At 42.3% G+C, this 15,633-nt stretch overlaps 1 non-coding gene across 1 annotated transcript; it reads left to right on the top strand.

Annotated features, from left to right (window-relative positions):
• The first annotated feature begins 7,129 nt into the window (after nucleotides 1-7,129).
• LOC146180536 (signal recognition particle RNA) lies at nucleotides 7,130-7,427 on the top strand. The gene has a single exon (XR_014700505.1).
• Nucleotides 7,428-15,633: the final 8,206 nt, after the last annotated feature.

Here is a 15,633-nt window from a genome sequence, read left to right as displayed (position 1 = left end):
TAGTAAAACAGGAACCGCAATAAAGAATACAGCAGAGAGTTGAAACGCAAAATTGAAATAACAATTTGGGGACACGGCCACTACTGATTGGCTGGTAAACGGAAATATAAGCTTGGATTCAATAAAACGCGCCACGTAACGTCCCAACGCTCTTTGCGCACACTTGCAGCCGGGATGATCAAAGTTCTCGGCAAGTAGGGAATAGAAATGAAACCTGGACGAAAATTCACGCCCAGCAAGCAACAAAGAAAGGCATTTTACTAAAGCAGATGAGGGCGCAATACAGGTGTAACGCTGAAACAAAAACAGGCAACTCGAATTATTCGCTACAGAACAGTGCATTGTTCAAAAGAATGGCCCAGCGTATGCACCAGGTCGCTTTAATTTATTACTTTGGCCTTATATTCAGATAGGAAGTTCTGAAATCTCTGAAATAATTTTCGCATTTCGTACTTTTTGTAAGAGCACAATTGTGAGATAAATCACCTTCTCCAAATGATTTCGCCAAACGCTGCTTTCAAGGCGGTTTTTGAACTAAAAGTTTGTTGGGTAGAATGTTAGGTACTTTTCGGATTCCTAATTATCCTCTAAGAAAAACAAGCGTCAAATATGTGACATGTAAGGAAAAAAAAGTTTCTTGTTAAAGTGGTCAGATTTTCAATTTCGTTCATAAAGAAGCCATAAATGTCCAAATCCTGCGCAATGAACTGCCTAGAAGTTATCCAAACAAAAAAGAGTTTAGCACTTATTCATGATTTTTGAAATCATAGTTTTGTTAATCTGACGCATGTAATTCCTCATTAATTCTTCTACAACGTTTTTCTATATTTTCTAAGTTGATGAAACAGAATAAATTCCAAAGAGAGGAAGATAAGAAATCCCTCAAATTTTTAATGACATTTGTGCAACTGTTCTAAAGTTGACCCCTAAATCTCGCATACTTCATTAAGCTCCACTTGACAAGGCTGTGACAATATTGCGTCCTTCCGTGCTTGTTTCTACCCAAACACTCATGAGCACAGTATCGCCTGGCGCCACTGATGCATGTAAAACACAACACGACGTGCATATCAATCTCCGCTTGCTCCCAAGTCCTAAAAATGCTTTTTGTGGCCTGTAGCGAGGCTGGCTGTCAAAACAAAAGTCATGAGTTGAATCTGATGTAAAATTAAAACGTTCCTTTACGTGAAATCGGCTGAATCTATCTTATGATGTAAAGTAATAAATTAAGTTACATCATAAGATACATCCAGCAAACTTTGAAATACCCCGTTACGCCTAATCGCCGAACCAATATTGCCTTCGTAGTATGACATCACGCAGCTGTCAATAAATCAAAATTTTTACTACTCCAAATACGGCTATTCTGCAACACGTAACCTTGACACTGTATTGGGGAAGAACGAAGAGTGCTAAACTCAAAATCCGACGCAGTTTGAATTAGGAGCCATAGGTATTAGCACACGCCGTATGCTGGCATAGCAATGTCATCATAGCCTTTCCTTGGATTGTAGGGCCTAAGAAAAAATATTTGGCTTTGTTTCAGTTGCGTAGTATCCCAGTTAGATCATTACACTGTGATTGCAACATAAGACATCCTGCAAAACACTAGAACGCGTCTCATATTCCTGCAATCGTTCCCGAGTTGCTTTGTACTGAAATGAAAAAAATCTCTCACAAGTGACTGTTAAAGGAGAGAACAGAATGTCCTGGTAATCTTTTTGCATCATTCTTTTGTTATTTTGAAGCCACGCCTGAAACAACCCACCGCTTCCACCACTCTTGTCCACGTGGCCCTCGAACTTACATCTAGGGTTCTAGTACTGCAGAGTAGAGCTTAACGATGAAGCGCTTAGGCGTCGGTGACTTGTGCTTCGAGAAAACATAGGCGTCTTTAGTCTAGTGCAGCCCTTTACAGAGTTGCCTTTTTATGTTATAAAAGGCGCACTTTGGCCACATTGGTAAAAAGCTTGTTTGAAAAATAGGTACTGATTTGGAGAAGGTGTATATTCTACTCTAGGGGCTTATTTTAACAGCTTGTAAATGCAGCTTTACCACAATTGGGGTTCTTGTGCAGCAGAGTACCCTTTAAAGAAGAGAACAGATATGGTAACTTTTTAAATTTTTTGCAGCGTTCTTTTATGGTTATTTTGCAGCTACGCTTGAGACAACCCACCACTTAAACCACTATTGTCCACGTGGCCCTCGAACTTACATCTAGATTACTAGTACTTCAGCATAGAGCTTAACGATGAAGCGCTTAGGCGTATGTGACCTGTGCTTCGAGAAAACAGGCGTTTTGAGCACTCTGCAGCGAACAAGTCATTTTCAGCTCCTTTATTGCTTTTATTTGGGCAGAAGAGATGGAATGAAAAGGATAACTGCACCGAATTTTATTCAAAACACCTTGAGAACAACGACAAAAAAAGACTCGTGCAAGTGTTTTGTCTAATATTTTCATAATTCTATCACTATTGTGCGCGAACTGGGGTAATACGTAAATAAACCTTGAAAATCCTAAATAAGAAAATTTTGTATATGAAGTGTAAAAGATGGAGTCCCTTAACGGTTTCCTCTGGCACGCCATTCCACTGAAGCATGGTGCAAAGAAAGAAGCTGCACTTAAACACATTTCACCTTCGAGCGCATTGATACACTTGTTCGGTATGGTTTGTGTAGTGCAGGCAAAAATATCCTCCTTAATCATGGCACTGGTTTTGCATCCGCTGCAGTTGAAAGGAAAATTCTCTGCATTTGCACAGTATTGCTTCCTTAGGGAAATTCAGGCTGCTCGATAGTAACAATTTTTGCACGTTATACATTAGAAGGCGATAATCAAAGCTTTATAATAACTTGTGTGACTATTCGATATCGTTTAGAAAAATGAGAAAATTATTCGCAAATAATTTCATTTATGTAAAGGGGATAATATGTTGCAAACAGTCATCACCCGAAAAACTTGTGAGGCAGAAAATGCCAATTCCCTTAAACAAACTTCGGTGATGTACAATAATGTAAATTCCTTGCAAATTACAATAAGGTAATTCCCCTTCATGGATGACTGCCTTGTAGTGGCGGAGGGGCTTGCGAAACTCTATGAAGTCGTGAGCTCTGTTGTGTAGGGCCACCCTAGATAGACAGGTCACGGCAGAGAGTTCTGACAAAGTGTGATTCACTGGAGAAGGTAAATGCAACCCACTCCAGTATTTCCTTCCAAGAAAACGCTATGGCCAGTCACAATACCATTAATGATATGGCGCCGGAAGATGAGCCCCCCAGGTTGGAAGGCGTCCCACATGTTACTGGGGATGAACAAAGGGCGATTCCTAGTAGTTCCAGGACGAATGAAGCGGCTGGGCTAAATCCAAAAGGACGCTCAGTTGTGGATGTGTCGGGAAGCGACCGGAAAGTCCGATGTTGCAAGGAGATATATCACATAGCAACATGGAATGTAAGATCTATGACGCAAGGTAAACTGGATGTTGTCAAGCGAGAAATGGACAGATTGAACATTGATATCTTGGGTATCAGCGAGCTTAAGTGGACCGGAATGGGAAAATTTAACTCCGGCGACCATTAAGTCTTTTATTGTGGGCACGAATCCAAGAAAAGGAATGGGGTCGCTCTCATAGTAAACAGAAGAATGGGCAAAGCAGTGCTAGGGTACAACCCCAACAACAACCTAATGGTTTCACTTCGGATCCAAGGTCACCCTTTCAACATAACACTTATCCAAGTCTGTGCACCAACCACTATTGCTGAAGAAGCTGACGTTGAGAGATTTTATGCGGACCTACAATGCCTTCTAGACCGCATCCCATCATCAGACGTCGTTTTTCTCATGGGAGACTGGAATGCTGAGGTCGGGAGTGAAGAAATATCCGGAATTATAGGCAAGTTCGGTCTTGGCGAGCCAAGTGAAGCGGGGCAGAGGCTAGAGGAGTTTTGTCAAGAAAAGAACCTGACCATAGCGAGTACTCTTTTTCAACAGCACAAGAGGCGCCTGTACACATTGACTTCACTGGATGGTCTGTACAGGAATCAGATCGATTATATTCTTGGCCGGCAGAGATGGAGAAGCGCTATACAAGCAGTAAAAACAAGGCCTGGGGCCAATTGTGGCACCGATCATCAGCTTCTTGTTGCCAAAATTAAGCTTCGATTGAGGAGAACGCAGAAAACTAGAAGGCCTTTCAGGTATGATCTGGATCAAATTCCATTAGAGTATGCTGTGAAAGTGAGGAATCAATTTCAAGAATTAGATCTAGAAGACAGAGAGCCCGAAGAGATGTGAACTGATGTTCGTGATATAACACAAGAGGTTGCTACTAAGATAGTTCCAAAGCAAAAGAAATGCAAGAAAGCAAACTGGTTATCTGAAGATGCTTTGCAAATAGCTGAGGAAAGGAGGATGGCAAAAGTGTTGCGGGAAAGAGAAAGATACAAGGTTCTCAATGCGGATTTTCAGAAAATAGCAAAGAGAGATAAAAATGCCTTCCTGAACATACAGTGCCAAGCAGTTGAGGACAACAGCCAATTAAGGAACACAAGAGCTCTGTATAAGACAATCAAAAATATCAAAGAAAGCTTCTGTGCTAATAGCGTGGTTTTTTGGGCTTGTTGGTACATGATTCCAATACACTATAGCGCAGCAAAAGACGAGGACACAAGAGCGAGAGACGAACACCACGAGCGCTAACTTCCAACAAATTTTATTCTCCTGAAGCATCATATATACACGCCAGAAAAACATGAATCACATGTTTTCATGTTTTTCTGGCGTGTATATATGATGCTTCAGGAGAATAAAATTTGTTGGAAGTTAGCGCTCGTGGTGTTCGTCTCTCGCTCTTGTGTCCTCGTCTTTTGCTGCGCTATAGTGTATTGGAATTCTGTGCTAAGCTGGGCGTGATAAAGGACAAACGAGGCAAGGACCTCACTGAAGCCTCCGAGATAAAGAAGAGGTGGCAGGAATACACAGAAGAACTGTACAAGAAGGACCTGAATGTGCAAACCCAACATAAGACGGTTGTGATTACTGATCTCGAGCTGGGCATCCTGAAGAGTGAAGTTGAATGGGCCTTAGCCAGCCTTGCTAAGAACAAAGCTAGCGGAATTGATGGCATTCCAGCTGAGTTGCTTCAAAACCTCAACCATGACGCTGTTAACATTCTGAGTACTTTATGTCAGAAGATTTGGACAACCCTGCAGTGGCCACAGGATTGGAGGAGGTCAGTTTACATCCCCATTCCAAAGAAAGGCAGTGCCAAAGATTGTTCCAACTACCGCACGATCGCGCTTATTTCGCATGCTAGCAAGGTGATGTTGAAAATCCTCCAAGGTAGGCTGCTGTATGTGGATCGGGAGCTTCCGGACGTGAAAGCTGGGTTTCGCAAGGGCAGAGGAACTAGAGATCAAATTGCCAGCCTTCGCTGGATCATGGAAAAAGCAAGAGAGTTCCAGAAACCCATCTACTTCTGCTTTATTGATTATGCGAAAGCGTTTGACTGCGTAGATCACAGCAGATTGAGGCAAGCTCTCCAAGAGATGGGAGTTCCAATTCACCTCATCTGTCTCCTCAGGAACCTGTATGAAGGGCAAGAGGGCATAGTCAGAACTGGGCATGGTCTTACTGATTGGTTTCCGATCGAGAAAGGAGTGAGGCAAGGCTGCATACTGTCGCCCTGCCTATTTAACCTATATGCAGAGTGCATCATGAGGAAGGCCGGTCTAGACGAGTCTTCAGCTGGAGTGAAGATTGCTGGAAAACGTATCAACAACCTTAGATATGCGGATGATACCACGTTAATGGCAGAAAGTGAAGTGGAACTCAAGAGACTTCTGATGCGCGTACAAGAAGAGAGTGAGAAGTTTGGGCTTAAACAGAACATCAAAAAGACAAAGATCATGGCGTCTTGCCCTATCAAGTCCTGGAGCATAAATGGACAAGAAGTGGAAGCTGTGACAGATTTTCTCTTCTTAGGCTCCAAGATTACCTCGGAAGGAGACTGCAGCCACGAAATTAAGAGACGCCTGCTTCTGGGAAAGAGAACAATGGTTAGCCTTGACCGCCTAGTAAAGAGCAGGGACATTAGTATGCCAACCAAGATCCGTATAACTTGTGCTATGGTCTTTCCAGTTGTGATGTATGGATGCGAGAGTTGGACTGTGAAAAAGGCTGACCGCCGAAGAATTGACGCGTTTGAATTGTGGTGCCGGCAAAGACTCTTGAGAGTTCCTTCGACTGCCAGAAAATCAAATCAATCGATATGATCGACCATAAACCCTGACCGCTCATTGGAGGGTCAAATTCTAAAGTTCAAGGTGAGCTACTTTGGTCATCTGATGAGAAGAGAAGAATCGCTGGAGAACGATTTGATGTTGGGAAAGGTTGAAGGTCGCCGGAGAAGGGGTAGGCAGCGAACGCGATGGTTAGACGGCATCCTCGAGGCACTGCAGATGAGGTTATGTGATGTTAGGAAGATAGTGAGAGACCGGAAAGCGTGGCGTGACATGGTCCATAGGGTCACGAAGAGTCGGACACGATTGAACGACTGAACTGAAATTCCTTGCAGATTATAGAGCGGTGCTGAACGTCTTGCATATCAAAATATTAAAACTGGGGTCTCGTCAAGACGATACTTCTTTCCACCGAGTATAATTCAGGATTTGCATACGCACGTTCAACAATGTTCGCTTCCATAATTTTGACACAAAGAGCAAGCGGTCTAGAGGATCAACTGTCTGAGATGTTAAGTATGCCAGATTCTAAGATGTGCTAATGCCATTCAAAATATCGCACTCTTTGCATCAGCGTCCCATCTTTCGAACCGGTATCGAAGCTCCGGTTTAGGACCGCGATTGGCGCTACCGAGCGAACGAGAAAGGAGGTTAGGCCGCTGCGCTTAGCGCGGCATCTGTTGATCTCAAAACAAAACCAGATCGGAAGCGTATATTTCAGCACGCTGGCATTTCAGCTGTCAACCAGAACTGATCCCAGAAATATCTTCATGAGATCATGAAAAGATATCTGCACCCCGTACAACATCCAGTGAAAAAGGAAGAATTGTAATTATGAGGGAATTAGACAATGGTGGATATAAGAACCGGCCGAATTGATCGCGTCTCCGTCGGAGGTAGTCGCGTGCCCCTGTAATCCAGCTATTTGGAGGCTGGCGTTAGAGGACGGGTTGAGGCTGGGAGGCCTGCCCCACGTCTGCCCATGTGGATCGGGTGTCCGTGCTAAGCTGGGCGCCGATATTGTGGCCCCGGGGGAGCTCGGTACGACCAGGTCGCCTAAGGAGGAGCGAACCGGCCCAGGGCGGAAACGCAGCAGGCAAAAGCTCCCGCGCTCTGCAGTAGCGGGATCGCACCTGTGAATGTGCGGCATTGGGTAGGCCAGACAATACACTCGGACCTCGCGCCTCTTTTTTTTTTAAAGTAGCCATTGGAATCCCACAAAGGGCTACAGCAAAAGTTTCCCCATCGATCAGCACTTTATGTCACATGCTTTCAAAACGCATTGGCATTACGGCGTTCAAGCAAGCTCACGTATTTGAATTTGATTTTGATTTCCGCTGCCACATTTTTTTGCAGCGTCCACGGGTACCAGCGTCGCCCTCTAATTATTGGAAAATCATGTTTATGAGGAGGTATCACCAGAATTAATGTATTCTAGCATGACAGTGGCATCGATTAATACCTTTGTGCGGACGAGTCGGTGAAGCATCGTGGAGAACAGGAGCGCAAAAACCAGGACACAAGGAACACATAGAAACAGGACTTCGCTAGTCCCGTTTCTATGCGTTCCTTGTGTACTGTTTTTTTTTTTTTTTTTTTTTTCCCGCTCTTGTTCTCCACGATTATAGTGACATGCACATGCAAGAGTATTTTTCCCAAGAATTTGCGCAAATTTCTCATAGGATCGCAAATGCTTACAGACAAAAAAAATTACTTGAGACTGTGTTCCCTGATTTTCGGGGTCTGAAAATTGATAACGACATGTATTTATTCTTTAGGATCGCCTAAATTACGCAACGTTAAGTGAAGTCATTCACACAATAGCATGGGAAATGCGCGTGAAGTTTGCCTCTTCGATAAATATTCGCGGAGCAATATTATTGATACCTACGTGCGTATATATTTGCCTATGACTACCAAATTTCAGCCGCAATTGTGACGAGTTCATCCATTTTTTTTACCTTAAGTTATCTAACCACTGCGCTTCTTCCTATTGCTTTGCCTTTGTAAACTCTAAAAGATGCAAGTAGTGGTTCTGTCGGGATTCTGCCTACTGATATGCAGGCCCGTAATCAGCTGATCCACACGCTCACAATTATCCACATTCTTTTATTTTGTTGCAGGAAGGCTGCTCTTTGTGGCATGTCTACTGCGGCGCAATAACGGACGAAAATGAACAATAGAAATTAACTACAGTACGGCCTATTTGGAGGCGTTAATATATATATTTTTTGCAAATGTTTAGCACATGTAGCAGTTTTCGCTACCTGTCTCGTACACAGTGTAAATATGCACTGCAGGAAAAAGCTCACTGCATCATTGTTTTTATAGGCGCTATAATAAAATGGACTAACGTAATTGTCACCATATCAGCCCCGGCTTGTACGAAAAAAAAAGCACAGTTGAATCAGCGTATTCTATTTTATTTAAGCCTTTTTGTGTCAGTTCTGAAAGAAATGTTAGTGCAGCTGACATTTTTGATATTTTCGGTATGTGTAGTTGCTAATTCGTTGAAAACATTTTTCTACACCGCAAAGCGGGTCACGCATGAAAGTAAGCTTTCCAGGAAGCCAGTTTCAGTTTCCTTTTACTGTCGACAGATGCCGCCACAGGTGCATCTACCGCAAGGAATGCGTCAGGAGGGCAAATTTTTAAATAACTGCACTATGATTACAAGGAGAACTCAAAATTAAAATTTGTGAACTTCACAAGCGGCGACTACGGCCAGGCAGCTGTTAACAATAGCGGCTACAAATTTTACAGCCTATGTGAAAATGCCTCAATGGATGGCGTTTGAGGCTGCCCAGGATTCGAATATGCGCTCATGTGTCTACAAAGAGTTAACGCGTAAAAAAAAATGTAAAGAATAAAACAAAATTAAAAATGAAGTAGTTTTTTGTTTTCCGCCCAAAACACAAAATTGTTGGAACTGCAGTTCTTAACATTGCTTCACATGGAGACTTGCGCAATTTTTATTTCTTAAGTATATTTTCAGGAGTATACTGTTGCCAAGACACAAGTAATTTGCGGTAAAAAAAAAAAAAAAACTTTAAATACAATAACGCTTTATGAGAAACCAAATACGTAGCTTTCAGAAGAAATCATTTTTGCAGTTAGTATCAAAAGCGAGATAGAAGCTTCGGACACAATAATTTCATATTGATTTTTAAAACGAAACATTGAAAGCCAGTTCCCTAACCTTTTTTGGCGAAATGAAATCTCACGATAATTGTCTGAAAAGGCGAACTCCTATTTTTAGACGATCGGAAAGCATGATGGAAATACAACGCTCACTGGCTAAGTGATCATGTGACTGCACCGCCAAATTTGAATTGTTCTTGCTGTAGTGTATCTTGTCATGCCTATTCTACGGGTCTGTCTGTAACTTCAAACCTGCATTTCGTTATGCCACACAACAAAGCCCAAATTATGGAGGAGAAATGCGGGGCTAAAATCGCAATATCTATAAAAAGTGTGTTGGTAGTTTGTTTTCTTGGGATGTGCATGTATTAAAGAAAATTGTCAGGAAGTTTGGTTGTCACCTGTGCAGCCGAAATATATATTTTTTCCAGTGATGCACTCGCCGCTGAAAGAACCTATGAACGCTGATTTCAACACATAAAAATTGAGTGCTCCAAATAGTCAAAGTGCTCCAAATTATTTCTCCAAAGGCTGCTTTCAAGGCGGTTTCTGAAATAAAAATTTGTTGGGACAAGATAAGGTACTTTTTGGATTCCTAATTATCCTGTAAGAAAAACAAGCGTCAAATATCATGCAATGAAATATAATGTTCCTTGTTAAAGTGCTCAGAGTTTACGTAACGTTCATAAAGAAGCCGTAATTGTGCTAATCCTGCGCAATGAACTGCCTATAAGTTATCCAAACACAAAGTGGTAGCACATATTCATGATTTTTGAAATCATAGTTTTGTTAATATGACACACTTAATACTCATAATTACTTCTACAACATTTTTCTATATGTTCTAAGGGACGAAACGTAGAATATATACCAAGTGAAGAAGATCAGCCATACCTCAAATTTGTATTGAAATTGGTGCAACTGTTCTAAAGTTGACCCCCTATTCTCGCATGCCACATTAAGCTCGACTTGACAAGGCTGCGACAATACTGCGTCTTTCGGTGCATGTTTCTACCCACACATTCATCAGCACAGTATCGCCAGGTGCCACTGATGCATGTAAAACAGAACACGACATGCACGTCAATCTCCGCTTGCTACCAAGTCTACAAAAATTATTTTTGTGGCCTGTTACGCGGCCGGCTCTGAAACCAAAAGACCTGAGTTTGAATCCCATCTAAAACTAAAACGTTCTTTTATACGAAATCGACTGAATGTACCTCATGATGTAACGTAATAAATTAGGCTACATCATAAAATACATTCAGCAAACCTTGAATTACCTCATTACCCCTAATCGCAGGACCAATATTACTTTAGGCCTGACTCCCAATTAACGGCGTTGTGGGCTGCTTGAGGTACCTGCGTTGTATGACGCAATGCAGCTGTCAACAAATCAAAATGTTTTGCTGCGCCAACTACGCCTATTCTGCCTCATGGAACCTTGACGCTATCTTTTGGAAAAATGAAGAGTGCTAAACTCAAAATCCGACGCAGTTTGAATTAGGAGCCCTAGGCATTAGCACATGCCGTAAGCTGGCATCGCAACGTCATCATAACATTCATACCGGAAAAGCTGCACAGACGAGCAGAAGAGGAAAATAACAGTACACAAGCCCTGCAGTGCTTAGTTGTCATACTTTCTGCCTATTTATCTAAGAGATCTTCAGTGCATTGATGGGTAATAGTGTAGGTTGGTGGGATGGAAAGAGTGACAGAAGCAAATTCTGTAAACAAACGCCCACAAATGAACTACGAAAAAAATTCTCAGGCGTCTACAAGCGTGCTCTGTGATGTTTGCATCTTTCAATAAGACTCAAAAAGTTGTAAGTAGAGTTAAGTGCAGCAGAAATAGAGGCAGCGATCAAAATTATTCAGATATTTTTGTGGGAATCAAAGAAAAGATCCAAGCTCTGGGACACTTTCCATTGGCTAAAATAAATCATATATTGACTTAAGAATACAGCTGTACCTAAATATTCTCTTCGTGTAATTATCTGTATACGAGGTACATACTTTGACTTATCAAGATATCTATTTTTATCAATGGCTGTTGTTTTGTTGAATATAGTATAAGATAATGTCAAGTGCAAGTGTTTTCCCCTCATTTCGGCCATGCGCTGTGGCGACTCCTGACGTGAGTAAAAGGGTGGTTTTATTGAGAAGTGACTGCCAGCTGCGGTAAAACAAGTAGCCGCCTCCTGTTCATATTAAAGCAATGATAAGTCTTACGCAGTTGACTAAGCCCAAGCAGAGCACACAGACTTCAGGATGGGACGTGCACTAAGCAAAAACATATATTACAAATGTTCAACGCTGCTGAACCAAATATTAAGCGAAAGCATTAGCTGCGGGTGACCGAGCGTTTTTCTCTCTTTCTTCTTCCTCAGCCCACATATCAAGCTTCGCATTAACCAAGCCGTATGAACGTACCATAGTCTCTTATAGGCGTAACGTGAATGCTAGGGTCCTAGCAGGCTGATTCTGACATAACCATGCCATGTGATACGAGAGACCCAAGTTGGCAGCTCCTGCCGACCGCTTGAGTTGGTAGCCCAGCTCTCACCCTAGTGTCACGTGGGGCGTGACGTCATAGCATCATGTGGGTAAGACGTAGCTACCGGCCGCGCTACGCTGAAGGTTTGAAACCTAGATTAGCATTGCTTTCGTAATAATATATTTCCTTTAGGTGAACCGGAGAGTAGTTAAGCTATTTCCTGAGCAAGCGTAACACGTAATTAGCCAAGAATATTATTGATGTACTCTGGGAGAGAAACAGTGGCGGCAGCAATACACACATTGCTCTATTGGGTCATCAGTATGTAGCAAGGAGGATCGATATCGATGCGATAGCCAGGAGAGGGATGTACGTAAGTCGGCTGCAGATGACCAACAGGGTTTTTCTGGGGTTGACACGTGTCTCAGGTGTCGATAAAGCGAAAACAGCGACAAGTACAGGGATCGACGCTCCACACCTAGACTAAATAACGTAACGCGGAGATATGTATGCATTGAAGAGGAACAAACATGTACTGGCAGATTAGGGGCAAAGAGCCAAAGATAAGGCCCAGAATGCGTAATCTTTGTCGACCATTTCTTTCACTTCCTCCTTCCTGCTTCACGCGGTGACAAAATGAAGCTACTGATTTTACTAAACGACCAAAGGATGTCGCTGCCCTGTTTTGTCCGCAATCACGCACTTCACCGTCTATGTAACGTGTGCTGTTATAACATCGCGTAGCCGGCGCCTGCCCATTCATCTAGACTCAGAACTCAGCAAATCAGTAAACTCTATTGCGACACCGGAAGAACGCAACCGGTTAAAACATGGCTCCTATTTTAAACACAACGAAGTTTTACACAGCTGAAGGAATTGTCTACACCCTCTACCGTTATTTTCACCCTTAATAAAGCGTGCGCTTGCAACCAAATATTTAAATTTATTAAGATATATGTAATGTTTTGCCGAGCCCAATATAAGGATTATTGGCGCTGTTAAAAGGAAGAATACTCGATATAAAGACCAAAAACCCTTTTTGTTATTGCCACTAAGTATGGTGCCTTCAGAAATGATTTTAATGACTACCACCCGCCATCTAGATTGATTGTAAATATATCCAAACATGTCTAGCATTATCTTGACTCAGACAGAAAAAGAATAAATATATCGAAAATGCATTTTCAAATATCAACCGACAAATTGAAAAATTGAAACTCGCGTATTCGTTGCATAAGAAAACGAACACATTCTTCACATTGTGAAACAGATCGCCTTGAGAGAACTTTTCGTCGTGTATAACATTGAGCTGTGTTACATGGTGCTGACTGGGAACGTTAGAGAAAATTAGGTTGTTGTATAGTTCAACTAGAACAAAGCGTGATGCTGTTCTCATGAAGGGAACGATGGCAACATTTCTCATCAAAGACATAAATCTGGGCAAATCTTATCACGTATATGTTAACGAACATCTTTTCCCTGTCCTGAAAACACTCAGTGTATCTATTGGTTCGAAACGTAAAGAGGGCTAGAACAACGTTACTAGAACAAACTCAGTTTCACAGCTCCCCATTTCGCCCAGCGGAGGAGTGTGTCCCAAGTGTCGGTAGCGAGAAATAGCGGCGCTGCAGCATGGCCTCCGAGATGCGGAAGTTATCTCGGAGGCCATGGCTCCAGTCAATTGCAGTTGTTCGGCAAGTTGGCGTCCACGGTGACCCACAACAACAGCGCGACAGACGGGACATAGAAGAATGGAGCGCAGTCAACTCGTGCTCCTTGCCGGGCGCGTCCTCTGCTAAACGCGACGCGAAAGCATGGAGCGGCCAGCATACGTAGCTTTTGCGTGCTGCCGTTGCACTGTAGATGGCAGCAGTATAATTATAACTACATTACGACAGCTTTGGCTCCGAAGCGACACATTAACATGGAGAACGGTTTTGTGTTATAAGAAATTTACTTGTTAATGCTGTGAAAAAAGTTTTGAGTGCCGTCGGCTTGCTCACAAGCATTGTTTCTTGCTTTACTCCATTACCTGTGTTTTGTAGTATGCTCTTTCAGTGCATAGATCCTGTCATGGAAACAAATTAGACAAAGTTTCAGTGCATAGGAGCACTCTAGCTTAGAAGGTAAGACATTGGATGTCACGTTTACTGCTGCGCTGCGCAGATTGCCTCCATTACAGGCAGAAATATGCTAGCCATGGCAACCTGCTCAGGCAGTGCATGAAGTCTGGCTACTCGCGTCAAACGATATAGTGAAACAGATTACAAATAAACGGCCTTTGTTGTCGCCTAATCAGAAGCGCTTTTCGTAATGTCTCACATTCGAGGTATGGCGTGAAACATAGCTTCGAATCGCAACTCTCGCACTCCCGAATAGAGCAATGTAAAACAAAATTATTCCTTTATCGTCTAAAACAACGTCAGATTTGAACAGTTATTTAATAAGATTACTAAAAGTGAAATCAGTGAGAATGCACTGTGCACTGCGAACGGAAATGACTGAACAGGCGTATCAGTCTATTCAAAAAGCTGTATTGCGAGTAATCAAGTCGCGCCCTTGAGAGATTCACCCCCCTTTACACACACACACACACACACACACACACACACACACACACACACACACACACACACACACACACACACACACACACACACACACACACACACACACACACACACACACACACACACACACACACACACACACACACACACACACACACACACACACACACACACACACACACACACACACACACACACACACACACACACACACACACACACACACACACACACACACACACACACACACACACACACACACACACACACACACACACACACACACACACACACACACACACACACACACACACACACACACGCACACACACACGCACACACACACACACACGAACGCACGCACTCACGCAAAGAAAAGAAAAACGATATAATTAGAAACGATAAGAAAAACGAATAAACGAGTTAATGTAATTTCAAACCAGCACTTGACTGCATTTTTAAAGCACGATATTTAAGGTATCTGAAGTGCCGGAAAGGGCAGTAGAAGCGAAATGCATGAACCTTAGTTATTTATTAGCGCAACAAGAAGAAATACATCATTGTCAACAATACTAATGTCTAATGCTAATGAAATGCAGCAAACAACCAGAACTTCACGTCATAAACATAGGCAAACGTTGCAAGGTTACAAGCAATTAAGAGAACATTGTACTTCATTTGGGAAATGTTTGAGTAGGCAGCACAATATTATTTTGTGTCTATTGGGGAAATAAGATATATTGAGGTCAATCAGAAGCTTATAAGATTTTTTGCTTGCTCGCCTCACAAAAACAGTCGTTCGACATATCATACCTCAGTACAGGCAAGAGGTTGACATACCAGCTATTGCAAGTCTGGAAGGCTTAGCTTGTAGATGCCGATCAAGATACTCGTGTATGAACCGTGAAGAAACGATAAGCTACACTCCCATACCTCCTAACTTCCTATTACCAAAAGAGCGGTCGAGAGACATCCCTTGAACTTTTCATGGTCCCATTTAGAACAGCATGTTTCATATGCACATAATAATTCCGTGATAGGTTTTTTTTTTTTTTAATTTTAAGTAATACTCTCTTATTACGGAATGTTTTGCATCACAAATGCATATATTTAAAATTTGATGATATTTAAAGCAGACTGCGAAAGCATTATTGACAAATATTACACTCACTTTCTTTTTGCCAA

Source organism: Amblyomma maculatum, chromosome 8 (genome assembly GCF_055883805.1).
Source record: "Amblyomma maculatum isolate TAMU_Amacu chromosome 8, ASM5588380v1, whole genome shotgun sequence".
Classification (NCBI taxonomy): domain Eukaryota; kingdom Metazoa; phylum Arthropoda; class Arachnida; order Ixodida; family Ixodidae; genus Amblyomma; species Amblyomma maculatum.
Note: the sequence above shows the minus strand (reverse complement) of the source record. Positions and strands in the feature narration are given on the sequence as shown.